Source organism: Hetaerina americana, unplaced genomic scaffold (genome assembly GCF_022747635.1).
Source record: "Hetaerina americana unplaced genomic scaffold, ioHetAmer1.1.p SCAF_19, whole genome shotgun sequence".
Taxonomy (NCBI): domain Eukaryota; kingdom Metazoa; phylum Arthropoda; class Insecta; order Odonata; family Calopterygidae; genus Hetaerina; species Hetaerina americana.
Genome location: NW_027286752.1, coordinates 5,911,205 through 5,928,263, shown reverse-complemented (window position 1 = coordinate 5,928,263; position 17,059 = coordinate 5,911,205). Strand labels below are relative to the sequence as shown.

At 41.5% G+C, this 17,059-nt stretch overlaps 1 long non-coding RNA gene across 1 annotated transcript in view; it reads right to left on the bottom strand.

Annotated features, from left to right (window-relative positions):
* Positions 1-850: 850 nt before the first annotated feature.
* The window catches only part of LOC139687327 (uncharacterized), a 525,630-nt gene continuing 509,421 nt past the window's right edge, over positions 851-17,059 (bottom strand). Inside the window, exon 3 of the long non-coding RNA XR_011700633.1 lies at positions 851-885. This is a non-coding gene — a long non-coding RNA (uncharacterized lncRNA). The remainder of the gene's footprint in view (positions 886-17,059) is intronic.

The window sequence follows — 17,059 nt, the reverse complement described above, 5'->3', positions numbered from 1 at the left end:
TGCGTCACGGGAACCGTTAATCGCTTTTTTTGTTTAGTAAATCACCCAGAATTACATTAGGGTGGATCACACGATAAACGCTCAGCGGAAGAAAATCTGTACAAAAGGCGTTACCGGAGATTCAGAATAAAAATATGTCTGTAGAGTGATGCGTTGCAATTTTTTTTGACGCCGATGAGATGAAGTGGATATCCAATGATAAGTACAACGTTCGCATTCCGAAGTACTTGGTTTTTTGCACGGCATTCTATTTACTAACTTGGACTAAATCCGCTGCAGTACTCCATCTCCGATGGGGAGTTGAGTCGGGAGGTAATTTAGTGCATGACATTAACTTTATCTATTAAATACGAATGAGTGAAATTAATAGCTCAACAAAGACTTGAATAATAATAAAATAACGAAATAATACCATTGCAAGAAGCTAGTGAGAAGGCTTCCACAGCGTTGCACGACCAGAAGAACAAGGATTTACACTTTTGCTCATAAAATGAAAGCGTCATTTCCCGCCAATTTTAAAGTAAGAATTTTACCAATTACCAATTAACTGATGGGATGATTTTTCACATTGGCAAACTTCAATTACAAGACCCGAATGAATATAGGGATCCCCTCGAAATTTGGAAATCTGTTTCACAATAAACAGAGGCGGTGCATCACTTGGGGCGGCTTTCCCACATGCGGATACGCCAAGTCCCGTTACACGGTTTCGCATCGACCCCATCGCCTCGCCTCACATTATGGACTCGACTGTTTCAGGAACTAACCCGCCCCTGATGGAATAATTGAAAACACTCACCGTTTAAATTAACAGATGACGGCCGCAATCCACAAGACACAATCGACTTTTTCTTCCGCTTTGGCAAAATTGGATGCTCTGCGTCCCTAGAAAATATATGAAAAATAAAATATTATTCTCTTGCAATCGAACAGAATTTTGATCTGTCAATGCAAAATTGATACAATCCACAAACACACACTACTTGGCGGCGCCATTGAAACACGAATCCCGAATGCCCGGTCAGCGGAAGGCAGAATAAAGCCAAACGGACGCTTTGTGCATTCACCAAATGGTATTCCGCATTCGGGCGACGCGACGAAACGATCGGCAAACATCCGAAGCCAAATAACATGAGATGCATTTTCGGGGACTTCATTAACTCCGCGCCGAGGCGGAATCGCCCTCAAATACACCGGGAGGCCACTCGCCGGCGATGGTATGAAATTTAAGTCTCGTATCAGTGGGCCCCTCGCAGGTGATTGGAACACCCTCTCTTCGCCACGGGGCCCCTTGCGCCCTTCGCCCCAGAGAATATTGCCCCTGCTAGGTGACGCCATGCGGCGACCCATCATTTATTCAATGCTACGCGTTGAAGGAAATCGTTAAATGGGCACGCAGCCGAACCACTTCTAAGCTTAGCTCCTCTATTACAACAACAACGCGTAACATCCCTCATTAAAAGTAATGTCATTCTTCAACTTCGCATTCTTTCCACCACGCTTAATTTTGCCCAACATGACCAATCTCATGCTCCAACCTCGCTTAGCCCGCCATTCCCCCATCCGGCTCAATCATCAACGCTTGATTGCTTGAACTCTTCAAATCCCGCCCGTAACTTCTCCCAACAACACAATCTCTCCCCGCCCACCATGCCTCTAACTTTGCTTGCTTTCTCCCTCCACTTCACTTTTTCCCACCTCCTCCATTCCAATGCAGATTTTTCAAAATGCACAAATCATTATTCACCTTGCCTGGGATTTGAACCCGGATCCCTCGATGCCCACCCGAGTGCTTTCGCCAGTTAAATTGCCAAGGCGTCCTCTTACAAACCATAATTTTGGGAGCTTCAAAGGAACAAGATGTCAAGAGGACCAAGTGGATCCAGGTTCGAACCCCGGTCAAAGTGAGTGATCCCTTTTTTTACACATTGAAATTTCAGCATTTTAAACAATATTAGCGGATGACTCCGATAAAATTTACCATTGCGGCATTTCTCGCAGTTCTTTCAACTCCTCCATTCCCACGCCCTAAAATCCACGAATACGCCTGCCTATTCCCTTGTCTCCACGGCCGAAGTCCCGTAACCCTACCCCGATCCACGTCAAAGTTTTCAGGCTTCACCTCTTTACATCCTTACCCAAGGTCCCTTTTTTAAACTCACATCTAGTACAAGCTTCTTTGCCAGCCAATTATTCTTCTTCCACAGCTAATACTATGACCATTCTTCATCTACAATATTTCATGATGGGTGAGCTGGATTACACGATAGATAGAGTTTATGCCCTCCGATTTCAATGTTTGATGAAATTTTCCTTCTTATTTCTCGAGAATCTCTTCATCAGTTTTCTTATCGTTGAATTTCCTTCCATTCCTATTATACGGGTTTTGTAATTAGCTCTGCAATCTTTTTTTGGCCCATAGTGAGAAGATGAAAAAATCCCGATTGAAAGGTTAGGAACGACAGCAGATCTTATCAATTAGAATTATTAATTAAACAGAAGTTAAATGCTTTATAACTGCATTGGCTGGAACTGTACTCCTTCTTATTCTGAACCAAATAAAGGCACGTAATTGGATTAAAAGTGCATTTCTTGTTCTTCATCAAAGGGGACTCTAAAACAGAGACTAAGATGGTTCAATGATGGGACCCTTAAGGGTTCTGTCCAAGGGGTCTCGCGTCGTTCCTCAGATTGTTCCAGCCCGGAGGGAGGAAAATTATCTGTCTATTTACGCAAGGGTATATTGCAAGTCTTGCAAATTTTTCACACCAAATTGAATTGAAAATTTTACTTAACCTATCGAAACAACTCTATGATTCACTACTATACATGCTGGTTTCACTTTATTTTCAAAAGAAATTTTTATTTCTTTGTCTAATATATTGTTTGGAAAAAGAATTATAGTCCTTAGAGGAAAACGTCAATATTAAATTGTTTCCGTGGCATTCATTTCCAGGGAGAGAGGACAGCCTCTTCCTTCGCACGGCCCTTTCACCCAGACTATAATATATTTCAAACACCGAGGTCTTCAATGTCGTCACCTACGTGCATGCAGTGCGTAGATCGTAACTAGATACACATTCTGTCAGAATATTTTAATAGAGTCCCGGAGAACGCACCCCTCGCTCGCGGGCGTGCCGGTGGGAGCCAGGAGGGAGCGGAAGTGCTGGAACTGCAGAACTCTGGGTGCGGACTAGGGGCGCGAACCACACCTTATCTCCCCGGAGGTCAATCTGCTGGCGATAAGTCCACACTACAGTCTGCGTCAGGGGTCAGATTGCCACCCACCGCGCCAGAAGCGCACAAGTCCCCCCCCCCCGGGCTTCGGGATAACTGGAATGAATTTTTCTCCGAGGCTGAACAAATATAGCAACTCCGATAAAAGTACAGATAAATTATGTCAAAGTGCGTAAAATGAAACAACGGGGTATAATCTGGATCTCCAAAGTAACTTTGCGACTAAATAGGCATCTGGAACTGGAAATGCAACACATTCCTCTGTCCAGATGATAGTACAGGATAGTTTAGGGTTACAGGATAGTTTAGAGTTGAAAGCTTTAGTTCTGTTAGTTTGAGTTCATTAATTAAACATGCATTTGGTATTTGATCCCAATCATATACTTCTACAACAAGGGTAATATGCGATTTAAAATAATTTATCACCCGACCCAGTAAGAAAAAGCAACTGACTTCCTCAATATTCGCACAAGATGCACACCGAAACCTTCGGAAATTAAAATCTTAAAACTTTAACTTATTACGCCAATACCATTATAGTATAAGCAAAGTAATTGAAGAAATTATGAATGCCACTATGAGAATTATGATAAGAATTTTCTTCGTGATTATAGTAACATATTAGTATACGATGACACTCCCGGCAACTCACTTCACTCTAATTTACAACCAGATACGAATTATTTACTGGTCACAGATTATTATTATTAGGTAATCTACCGCTTAAGGTAGGTTTTTGGATGGACACAGCTACTAAATAAAACATTTTGTGACTCCTAACAAAACAGTGCACAGCTATTTCGGTATTAATAGGAATTACTTTTATACGTGAAGTATCTTACAAGGGAATCCAAAAAACATTTTCAAAATCCTACGAGTTCCTTTGGGCATTCTATCAGAAGAGATTATTTGTTTCACTTAATTTTTTTCACAAATAAATAATCACTAGCTTAAAGAAGTGAAGTTGAAGACTAAATAAATGTAAAGGAGGACACCTATGGATCTAAACTCATAACATGATGTTAATTCAGTGGTCACTTCAGTGCTTTCACCATTACGTAACTGAAAGGTTAACAAAGTTCTTAGATAATACAAGACAATCAGTCTCTTTTTTAAGTATTCACAGTAATAACAGTTCGAAACAAAAGACACCAAGATTAATAAAACTCAAACTAAACAGATCAATGAACTTCTACTTATCTTGTAGATTACATTATCATATGGAAATTTCCCGTCTCAACATATAGCGCCCAAACATTTCCTGCAATTTGTATTTTCAGAGCATCCAATTAGAGCGAATTAATTTGACGGTTTAGAATAACAGCAGACCGAAATAAATGCTATAGTACAATGAAATAGCATTGCTCATTTTGTCAAACCTAATCAAGTTCCAACGTAACTGTAAGTGTTACAATAAATTGATGTATTCGCATGCACGTTTTCATCGAAAAATTCTCCGGCCATTCTCTCCGGGCGCCGGGACGCATGGAATAGATACCGAAGCATGAGGTTCAACAAACATGACACTAATTACCCGTCCTATTTCGCGTGGGCATTGGCGAATATTATTTGAAGCGATAGCGGTAAACCGAGTGTAGTGCTGTTTCAAATTACCCAAGACAGGAGTTATCATTTTTAATGCACAGCTGCTGCAATAGTTCATGAATTTTTAAACAAATTTAAAAAAAATTATGGTTGATCCGAACTAAATATTAGTCTCATATAATATTTACACTTCATATGGGCGCAAGTTAAAATGCATATCAGCTCACTCGTGAATAATTCAATGCATCACTTTGGAAACCCTTGTCTTCTGCCGTAAAAATGAAAGGTCGAGAGTGTTATCCATGAAAAATTTCAAATGAAATGTAGACCGCTTTGGAAAAAGGGAGCAAAATAAAAAAGCATCGGGAGGGGAGGTGAGGCCTCAGACAGCACCGCCAACGACATGCAGCGGATGTTGAAAAACCAAAAACACCGCTCCGTACTATCCTTTCATTTAATTACGATGCAAAAAAAAGAGAGAGAGCGAGAACCCTCCGGTGCGCCCCCACCGACGACAAAAAATACACACCCGTAGCATACCCTCAGCGTAAACAAAAACGCAACGAAAACAGCGCCCACGACAGCCTCTGCAACTCGCCCCCTTGCTGTTTTTACGCCATAAAAATGCGTCCTTCCCCCCCCCCCCTTTCCCTCCCTGCAAGTACGCACGCACCCCACTCCCACGTACATCCACCGGGGAGCATCAGCGAAGATGGCGGGAACTTTTGTCTTTATTTCCGTTTCTGTACGGAAATAGGACGCAAACAAAAAGGGGACGGAACGGGAGAACGGGGAACGGCCAAGTCCCGGCAGCTCGATAAAGACGAACGGGGAGAGGGCGGATAAAAAGATTATGCGTATATTTTTATTTATGTTTTACTGGAACCCGGCATATCTTCCGCCCCCCCCACCCCGCCCCACCAAACCGGTCGAGGAAGAAAAGATTAAAGAAGCACGGCAGCAAACGCATATGAGGCAAGCAAGGCATGACCCAAAACAAGAAAACCAGCATGAATTCTTAAATTGGAAAAAAAAATGTAACAGAATAATAAGTAAAACATGAAAAATTGGGCGTGAATTATAAAATTGAAAATTAAATAAACCAGCAACGATTTGAAATTGTAATATTTTCAAAATCGAGAAACGATGATAAAATTACTGAAGAGAGAGAAATTGGAATATGTTCCCTAATGTATGCACAAATGAGATTGATTCGCAAGACTGTTGTTGAATAAGAATTTAAACTGTTACCGGCAAAGTCGGTTCTGTTTCAATAATTGTTAAACCTGCTACTATTCTACTATGATACCGTTTAACTAGTTACCGATTGAAATCATGCGACCCTTAGTAAACAAATTTTATTACACCTATAGATGAGAAGGGATTGTTGTGAGAACTGCAAAAGAGGCAGAAAAGATGGACGCAGGCCGTTTTGATTGGCTATGGGATGTTGAAGACTGTAATAGAGGGGAGAATGTTAGGCAAACGAGGAAGCGGCAGGAATAGGATAGGGATGTTGGACGGGATGAAAGAAGGAAGGAAGTATACGGAGATGAAGAGAGGGGCTTCTTGCAGAGTAGGATGTTGAGTTGTGTTTTGAAAGAGATACAAGGGAGTCACTGCACTAACTTGTGTCCATCTAAACCCTAACTTAACCGGTAGATTACTGATGATAGAAATAAATTTAATTTCGATTTTCCTTTCATAGCGTTAAACATTCTCTGAAGCTACTTTTCAATGGCAATTATAAACAAAAAAGGTATTTAGTCCATCTCCTGATGTGGCATTAAAATAGTAATATTAAAACATAAAAACCTAAACCATTGCCCCGCTAAACTGTTACTTCTCCTAAATTAACATTAGATAATATGACATTACGCAGCACATAATAACGTTATGATTCAGCATAATATATTGGCATTAATTAGCAATACCTGATTTCTCAAGCAAGGAATATAGTATACCAATTAATTGAGCACCCATAGTATTCTCCTTTTTCCTAAGCATATAATGAAACATGTTGAAAACATTTTACTATTTCAACATTGACATTTAGCAAAATAACTTAATAATTCGTAATTAACTTCACTTCTCATCATGCTAAAAATGGGACTTAATTCCTTAATTTGAACGCATTAGAGGCAATTAATTAATTTTCATCCCCAGGAAAACCGCGTTGCTTCAAACCCTTCAGACGTTTCCCTCAAAAACCGCAGTCGAACGGCCCAAACGTTTTTTTTCCCCGAGTACTGAGTTTGCCCACGGCAGCGGGAGAATACGCATGCTAAGACGCTGTAAGTTTATAGACTACAATGCAGATTAGTTACGAGAAATTTCATTCGGAAATTGAAACAGCAATGTCACATACGAAAAATGCTTCTTAAATTTTTGGAAATCTAATCCCTTAGAAAGTAATTACCTGCCCTCAAAAGTCCAATTACACGATCCGTATTTCCGGGACAGGCGTACACGTAAATACATAATGACGTTTCCCGAAATGGCATAAAAACTTGGGAATATTAGTCCCAAAGCTTGCAATTCAAAGCACCGAAAAGCGTAATCCTCTTACGGGATCAAAAGCTGCTTTAGCTTTCTATAAATGGCTATTGAATCGCGTTTGGACCTTCATGTTACGTAGACCTATAAAGACGCACATCCAAAAGATCCCCATATCTACTCGATGTCAAAATTCCATCACCGGTGCCTATCAGATAAGAAGACATTCAGTGAAAGCTTTTTCCACGGGTCATCATCAACGTCCCTCATCCACCAACGAGTGCATAAAACTGACCGTGGTGAAGACCGCAAAACATACTTCCCATGGAGACCGTATTCGAAAAAGGCGTGCGGAAGATAACTGCAGCCGTCATAACCGCGAAATGACGGTCTAAATCCGCGAATAGATCATGAATGAGGAACTGCCCATGACATGGCAAATTTAATATGGTAACGCTCAATGGCGGCCAACGCTAACAACTCGTAAGTCATCCTTGTCTCTTGTCACACGTGGTCGTCTATGATAGACCGATGAGACGGCTCACTGCCCTAGATAAAAGCGTAATGTTTAGAATACACCTCTCCACATAATCAACTATCAATATTTTACCAGGGCGAATAAAAAAGTCAAATTTATGCTTGCAAGACTAAAGGCTGAAACCTTTGAAGAGGGATAGCACAGGATGAAGTGAAATAGAAGAGATAGAGAATATTCCTATTGAATTAAAGAATATTCTTATGATTCCGAAACAGCAAAAATAATGCTCAGTTACATAAGTGTTTAAGAACCAACTATCAAACGAGCAAAGGGCAAATACAATTGAATAATCCCATCAAACTAAAGGAATTTATTCCACTCCCTGATAAAACTGATTTTGACCCGATTAAATTGAAATCAAGGAGGAAAACTTGTTGATTACGCACACTACAGCCAATATGTTACACTAGAGACACAAACGTGAAACGTTTCAATCGACCGTAAAACAATTCGATATTCTCTCGAGATATTATTCAAGGGACACACATCCAGAATTGATATTCATACATACCCCAGAAGTAAATAACGTATATACCAATACTATCACACTTGAAGTGCAAGAAAGAAAAAGGGAGCGATCGACATATACTATACGGACAAGAAGCAACTTCCTTGTTCACGAGAGACACGCATTCTAGTATTTCGGCGACTCCTGAATTCACATAACCACAGGAATCGTACAGATATCCAATACATGTTGGTGACACTATAACGCACAAAACTCGCTGTGTTTGAAACGAAATTCATTCGGTCATAAAAATATTAACAATCTGGCAATTGGCCAGGAAAATTACAAGAGCAAATAGGATTGCGATTTTCCGACATACCCTTACCAAAATGATGATGTTCATCGAAATATATACAATGCTATTGTTAAATTTACAATTGACATCTCTTATCCAGAAATTTTGGGACGATCCCAAATTGCTATTGAAAAGTTTACTTTCAAATTACCCAGCGGAATTACATTGAATGTAAAAAACCAAACTATATAAAATACAACTCAACTGCGTACCGAGGAAGCGTGCTCCTTCTACCCTTTTTTTTTGGTAAATGTCAACCAATTTTAACTGATTTCAATCGAATGTTCATAAAGAATATACAAAGGATGGCATTATATATTTACAAACCCGCATTGTTTCTCCAGGTAATCATAGTTAAATTACTTTTTAATTTTTATTTTTGTATAAAATAAACCATGAGTCGTCATTCACTAGCTATTTGCATGACATCCCGCTAGTGACGGGTTTTTATATTTTGTAAAAAATTAGGAAAATCGTTCCATTTATTTCACTCTTTTCTTTTATATAAATGGTATTTCTAAATTTTATAAACACGGAATATAATTTGTTGAATGACTTTAACTGAAACTAAATGTTATTTAACGTGAAGAAAAGGTGTTTCAAATAAAGATAATTTAAACGATCAAAAGGAAGCTGGAACATCATGATGATCACCTTCGTAATGAAATCATTCGAAAATGAAAATTGAGAAAACAACTCTTTTTACAAAATTTCCATATAAAGGAGCCCGTAATTCAAAAAATTATAATAAATACCAGAAATTAGATCCGCATGAGGACGCCGGTAATAAAACTGAACAAATCTGAAACGTTTCCACAACGAACGGCAGTGTAACTCAGAGAAATTCCACAGAAGTGCCCTCAACGCGGGGAGGAATAGTTTGACGTAAATGAGATATACAAAACAGGGGAAAATCACATGAATCACGGAGTTGTCCGGTAAGTGGCTGGATAGTGTTTTCATAATGACCAGTTAAAGTTGAGGAATAAGGTGGCGTAAATGATAGTTGATCAAAACTTAGAAAATAAGATCCCAGTCCACTTCCCAGTGAAGGAACTTCCTAATGGCTGATCTTACCTAAAAAAATTACTAACCAGCCACTCCCATCAAATACAACAGCACAAAGGTGAAATATTAATATCGCTATCCAAACGTTTAGGATATGTTTGTGAATGGACAAAGACTAGGAGGGTACAACGAGTCTTTGCATGTCCTGACAAAACACAAAATCCAGCATCCTACTCTACCACAGGACCTCTGTGTACTTCATCTACATCTACATCTACATAATACCCCGCAAGCCACCGCAAGGGCGTGTGGCGGGGGATGTTAGGTCACCAACCGTAAAAAGGAAAAATACCACATGAAAAAAACAACACGGAAAATTACACCCACAGCAGCGCACACACTCATGCAAAAATCCCTTCATCCAATACTCATGCAAACACATATACCGCAAAACAACTAAAAAACTGCACCCCATGATGCAGCACGAAAGCCATCCTACAACACGGAAGCCAGGAAACAACAAGCAAGAATTTGAAACACCACATGAAAATGCACCACGAAACACTCTACCCCCAAAGAGTCTGTAAAAGGCAGGGAATGCGACCCAACGTTGCAGGTAGCAGGAATTTCCCCCCGCGGAGAGGGACGAGGGATTGAAAGGGAAACTTAAAAACAAATGAACAGAACACGAATGAGGTCATTCGGAAAGAATGGGTTATTATAACAAAACACATAAGGTTAGTGGAAGAGCATGCATTTAAATACAACTAATTATTTTTTAGACGCTGAGGGTGGCAAGTGGAATTTTTGCTATCTTTAACCCTGCAGTTGCTATCCCGTATTGTCCGTGGGAAGAAGGAGTCCTTGAGTCGGCTAGTTCTGGCATCTATTTCCCGAATTTTATATGCATGATCCGAGCGACCAATATATGTAGGAGTACGAATAATTTGCGAGACCTCGGTGCTGAAACATGCGGATCTAAATTTATTTAATAATTTCAATCTTGCATTGAATCGTCTCTCAGCCAATGATTCCCACCCCAAATCCATGAGCATTTCGGTGACGCTTTGCGTTTTATCGTAGGAATTTTTTACAAAACGGGCTGCCCGGCGTTGAACCTTCTCAATTTCCCGAATGAGACCGTTTTCACTCGGATCCCACACGCTGCATGCGTATTCTAAATGAGGCCTTACAAGAGCGTGGTAACAACGTTCCTTGACCTTCGAGTCACTTTTGCTGACAACGCGTCTAATGAATCCCAATTTTTTATATGCTTGACCGCAGACTTTACGTATGTGAGTCCCCCAAGTTAAGTCTTTTGTGAATGTGACACCTAGGTATTTTACCGTATCAACTACAGCTAGGTCACCTCCAGCTAATTTGTAAGCAAATCCCGTTGATCTTTTAATGAAATTTACCACGGAACATTTATTATAATTTAGAGTCCATCCCCAGTTAGAACACCATTTAGTAATGCAATCTAAATCCTGCGCTAGAATAAAACGATCCTCATCCCCAGATATCTCCCGATAGATCACCGTGTCATCCGCGAACATCCTAATTTTACTTTTCACTTCGCGGTTCAAATCGTTAACAAAAATCAAGAAAAGCAACGGCCCGATCACACTTCCCTGAGGTACCCCCGACGTGACTCGAACGCTGTCAGAACTAGCGCCATCAAGGACTACCCTCTGTTCCCGCTCTGTAAGAAAATCTTTAACCCAACTTATGGCGCCCTTGTTTATAACCGCGACCTTTAATTTATGAATGAGTTTACCATGTGGGACCTTATCAAATGCCTTTTGAAAATCTAAGAAGGTGGCATCCACTTGCCTATCTCTCTCACCAGATAAAAGTAAATCATGTGTAAATAATCCTAATTGGGTTTCGCAGGAGCGGGTTTTCCTGAATCCGTGTTGATTGTCACTTAAAAAGTTAATATTGTCAAGTTGTCTCATTATTGAACTGACAATTATGTGCTCTAAGATTTTGCAACAGATAGAAGTGAGAGATATAGGTCTGTAATTACTGGGATCCTCCCTGTCACCACTTTTAAAAATAGGCGTTATTTGCGCGGTTTTCCAAATCTTAGGTACTTTGCACTCTGTGAGGGATTTGTTAAATATAAATTCAAGGTACGGGGCAATGTTTGGAGCTAAATGTTTTATCACCCTAGCTGGTATATTTTCGGGACCCGGGGATTTGTTGGGTTTAACCTCATTAAGCAATTTTAGAATTCCTTGTTGGTCCACTGTTATTTTTTCCATGGGTGGAGTATGTATTGTTTCTTGGAGATATGCGGTGGCAACATCATTCGAGAAAACGCTTTGGAAGAATGAATTTAGGATTTTAGCTTTACCCTCGCTGTCTGTATGAATTATATTGCTACAATCCCTTAAGCAAGCCACGGTTTGTTTACTCCCATTTACTTCCCTAACATATGACCAGAAAGCTTTGGGGTCATTGTCCAAGTGCTCGCTAAGTACTTTGCGTTTAAAGTCCAGTAAAGCGCTACGTAATTGTGTTTTGGTTTCAATTTTAGAGGATCTATATGTGTCCCATAATTGTTTATTCTCAGGGGATGACGTATTCACGCCTGCCCTCTTTACCCTAGAGTGTAGCATTCTCTGCTTTCGAAGGGCTTTTCTAACGTCTTTATTGTACCACCTGGGGTCGCGATTTGCTTTAACGTATTCTATAGGTATGAAATCTACAATTCCTTTTTGCATGATATTGACAAATTCTGTCCAAGTTTCTTCCACGTTGACATGACTTAAGCGGGTTTTGAACTCGGGTAGTAAAGAGTTTAATTGATTGGCAAAAGATTCAAAGTCTGCTTTATGGTAATTATAAATTTTTCTTTTTGGTTTAACAATCTTTTTTATTTCTATGTCCAAGTGGGCATTAATTTCTTTATGGTCACTCAAGCCCTCATCAGTTGATACGCTAATAATCCGTTCAGGCGTGTTTGTGAGAAATAGATCCAATATGTTCTTTCCACGGGTGGGCATGCGTACTGCTTGATGGAGGGAGTTTTTTTGAACCAATTTTATCATGGAATTGCAAGATTCGCGATCACGGGTCCCAGATTTAACGATATTGTTGTCCCAATCTATTCCAGGGAGGTTAAAGTCGCCACCAATTATGTTTATGCTGTTATTATATTTACGAGTAAAATTGTAAATTTGATCGTTGAGGGTGTGAAGTGTTTTCAAATCTGAGTCTGGAGGTCTGTAGAAAGAGCATACATTTATGTTGGGTTGATTGGTCCGTATTAAGGTGCACCAAACACTTTCTATGTCATTATTTTCAAATGAAACTTGCCTGCTTTCAAAATGACTTTTAACTGCCACGAAAACCCCTCCTCCGGGTCTTGTATCTCTATCGTGTCGGTAAACTTTGAAATCTATTGGGAAAATTTCTTGGTCGTTTATGTCATTGCACAGCCAACTCTCTGTGCCTAATACTATATCAGCGGAATGAGTTTGGATTAAGTGTTCTAGATCCGCTGATTTGTTCTTGAGGCTTCTGCAATTTATAACAAGTATAGTTAAATTATTTTGATGTTGAATTACGTCCTTATTTGTGCCTGACTGTAATTTAGGACGCCTTTGTGGGGAAGTGCGTGTCACATGTCTTTCTAAATCAATGCCAGTGGTGTCGGTGACTTTTATATTTTTATTTATAATATTATACGCGCTCTCCCCAGATGTTACTGACCCACTAAGTGACCTGCCCTCTATCCTAAAAAAGGCCTACAGTGGTCGAGTATCCTATCCGCTACCTTACTCGCCGCTTCCGCCGTGTAATGGACCCCAGATCGGTTAAGGGGAGTCCTGCAAGATCGGAGGGTTGGTCTCAGGTCGACGAAGGATGCTCCTATGTCCGAGCAGAATCTCGATAGTGTCTGGTTTATGCCTTCCACTCGGCTCCAAACCAGAGACCCGCGATCCTCCCTCGGAACGATGCTGCAGACCGTTAGTCCCAGCCGAACCCCCTCGACGCCCTGGACGCGCATCACCTCGGAGCTCAGATCCCTAAGGGAACGGAGGACCTCCTCGGATCCACGGTCCGTGACGTCGTTGGTGCCCACATGGGCCACGACCTGCAGCCTAGAGCACTTCGTGCCTTTGACCGCCGCCTCGATCGCCTTCGTCACCTGAGGGACTCCTCCGCCTGGTATACACCAGGCGGTCACCCGTTGATCGGCACCTACGCGGCGCGCCCTTTCCCTCAATGGGACCATTACACGACGGACATTCGAGCTACCTATTACTACAATTCCCTCCCTTCCCGTTCCCTGACGTCTTACCCTAGGCAGTGCCCTCGGAGTAGGGGTAGGGGCTGCAGGTACGGTGGTGCTGACATCCGACAACACCTGGTACCTGTTGGAGACGGGGATGGTATCTGCCTCCGCAGAGTCCAATCCACGCCGCAGCGTTACCTTCCCCTTGCCCCGAGAGACGACCCTCCAATCGTCCGACCTACGGACGTGAGACACTCCCTCGTTGGGAGATGGGACACGGGGTAGGTCTCTAATCGCCCAGCCACGTGTTGCATTCGGACGAATCCGTGCACCCATATGGGCGTGGCGGGTTTTCGTATTCCCACCCCGAGCACCATCTCTCCTGAGGGGAGTCCTCCGGACAGCGATCTCCGATCGAAGCTCCCGCACCATTCTCTCCAGCATGACAATACGGGCCCTTAAAGCCGCGCATTCGCCAGTGCCTTCGAGCATGGCAACAGGGGACCTAGATGAAGCCATCTTAAATTACAACCGAGTTCCCAACAAAAGCTAACTTGTATACGCTACGCTAATATTTCTAAGAGGGGTTAGTTAAATTTAGCTCAATCAATAAGTTACGCTTTGGAAGATAGTAAAGAAAGGAAAGAAAAAAGATGGTAAAGAAGAAAAAGCACTCACCGATAACCAATTAGATTCGACGGACAAAAACCACCGCAAGCCACTAAGAGTACCCACTAGGAATATCACCAAACTATTAAAAACTAATGACAAGCAACACAAAAACTAAATAAACTTAACTATTTCACAAAATTAAAGCTAACACTAAACTACACTTCACTAGGGAAGAACAAACACAGAGGTACAGAAGTATCAGCAGGCACGCAGGTAGTCTCAGGTAGGGTCGAACCGGTTCTAGGGAGCGAGCTCGAGCACGTCTGTTCTCGGCAGAAGCCAGGCAGAGAATATACTTCCTCCCTCCCTTCTTCCCGTCTAACATCCCTATCCTGTTTCTTCCCTTTCCTCGTTTGCCTAACATTCTCCTCTCAATCACAGTCTTCAACATCCCACTACCGATCAATACCCCCTTCATCCACTTTTCCTGCCTCCATAGGATTGCTCCCAACAAACCCCTGTCCTCGCCCACCATACCAAGTACTTCCTCATATCATGTCATATATCATGTCATTGCCACCCGGCTTATCGCCTAACAGCAATGTATCCTAAATAAAATAAATAAATAAATTTGTTTTCTTCTCTGTCCATTACACCTTCTCCATTCTCTCCACACTCACATTTCAAAAGCCTCCAGTCTACGTCCCTTCTCCTGCATCAATGACCACGTTTCCGCGCCGTACATAGCTACGCTCCATATCAAAGTTTTGTCAAGTCTGGTCTTAACATCCTTACTCAAAGTCCCTGTCATCAACTCCCTCCTCGATGTGCAAGTCTCATTGCGTAGTGCAAGTCTTCCTTTTTTGCCCCTCCTCCTTTGCACATTTTGGTCTAAAATATTTAAAATAATTAGTATGATAAAAGTATATGTATATCAGACACAGCATAATATATGTAAATCAGAAGTGATAACGTAAATCATCTCCTTGGACTTAATGCAAAAATCAATTCCCCAAAAGATTATACAAAATCAAAGAGTGGAAATATTGGATATCAAGATCGACGCTTCGTTAGCAGAGCAATTAGCAAAATAGCACTGACATAACGGAAACAAATCCTACATTTAAGAAATTCTTACAAATAATTTTGTCTCTATGGTTTATGCTCCATGTTCCGCAAACTGTTTTTCAGTGATACGACGCCAAAATACAAAAGAGGTTTTTCCTTCTCCCCATCTTCTACCCATTTCTGCTCCTCCTCCAACACGATCCTTATTTTGTTTAGCAATTTCCCTGACGGGATACGTCGGATAGCAAAAACAAATTAGCGCACACACGCAGGAAAACTCAATTCGAAACTGCACAACGACGCCATTTCCCACGAACTCCCGAATGCAGCGTGTAAGCGGCGCATCCTCCTCTTCTTTTGTTTCCGGATGGAAGAAACGCGTATTGGCACCCGGCAGGTACCTAATCTCTTTCCGGCGAGGGTGGAGGGGTCAAAGGCGTCCCCTTGGGCCCACTTACCGTGGCATCTTTCGTGGAGCCGTGGTATGTGCCGCGTACCGAAGCGGAGCTGCATTCGGAAAAAAAGAAACGTGTCTCATTCTGCCGCGTGCGAAAGTTTCACCCACAATTCATTCCGGGGTGTAATCCATCGGGGCCTCGCGCCAAGTCCACTGTCCTTTTGTTACGCACGCGTCATCACTTCAGACCGATTTCACTCATTTTATATCCCTGATGATATCAACTCATAAGCTAGAACCTTCTCTGCCCCGTAAATACATCCCGCTATACACTGAGGTTAAATTTCAGCCTAAATTAAGACGGCTTTGCAGATAGATTCATCTGCATAAAGAAGTATCCATTAATCACACTACTCATTTCTGGAGTGGCGATGGCTCGAGGGTTTAAGCCTGGAGCCACGGTGGACAACTTTGTTTTTGATGACTCTCGAATTCCTAAACTTGCGCAGCACCTAAAAATAACAAGTGATTCCTATGCAAACGGGGATTTGTGAGCATGGTAGGTGGAGCGTACTGCAACCGACATGAACGTCATTGCTTCAAATCATGGATGATACCCTTGGACAACCCAGAACAAAATGAGAGCGCTTGCGATTTTCAGGTACATAGATCACCGAAGGAAACCCATTATGGGCATGGTGAAAGGAACTCTCCCTCGTCCAAACCTGACTGTTTGGATTTTATAGGACTTATACGGTTCAGAACGAGGGGATATATACTCACAACTATCAAAACCAAGTTGACTAAGTTTGACCACTGTTGAATACGACCCTCCACGTCTGCAATTCTGATTTATAATTGTTATGTCTGAGGTCATCGTATCATGCTCTTAAGGACTTCAATCAAGGAACAAATCATTTCAACGAAGTCGAAAGTTAATTTTCTTTCCACCCCTATTCCGGAGAAATCCTGATCGCTGAAATGGTATCAGCCAACCCATGATTCCATCTCGCCTAATGCTGCAACCTTGGATACTCAACTGAAACATGAAAACTAATTCATTTAAATAACCAAATAACCCTACAGGAAAGCGATTTGGTAATAGACAT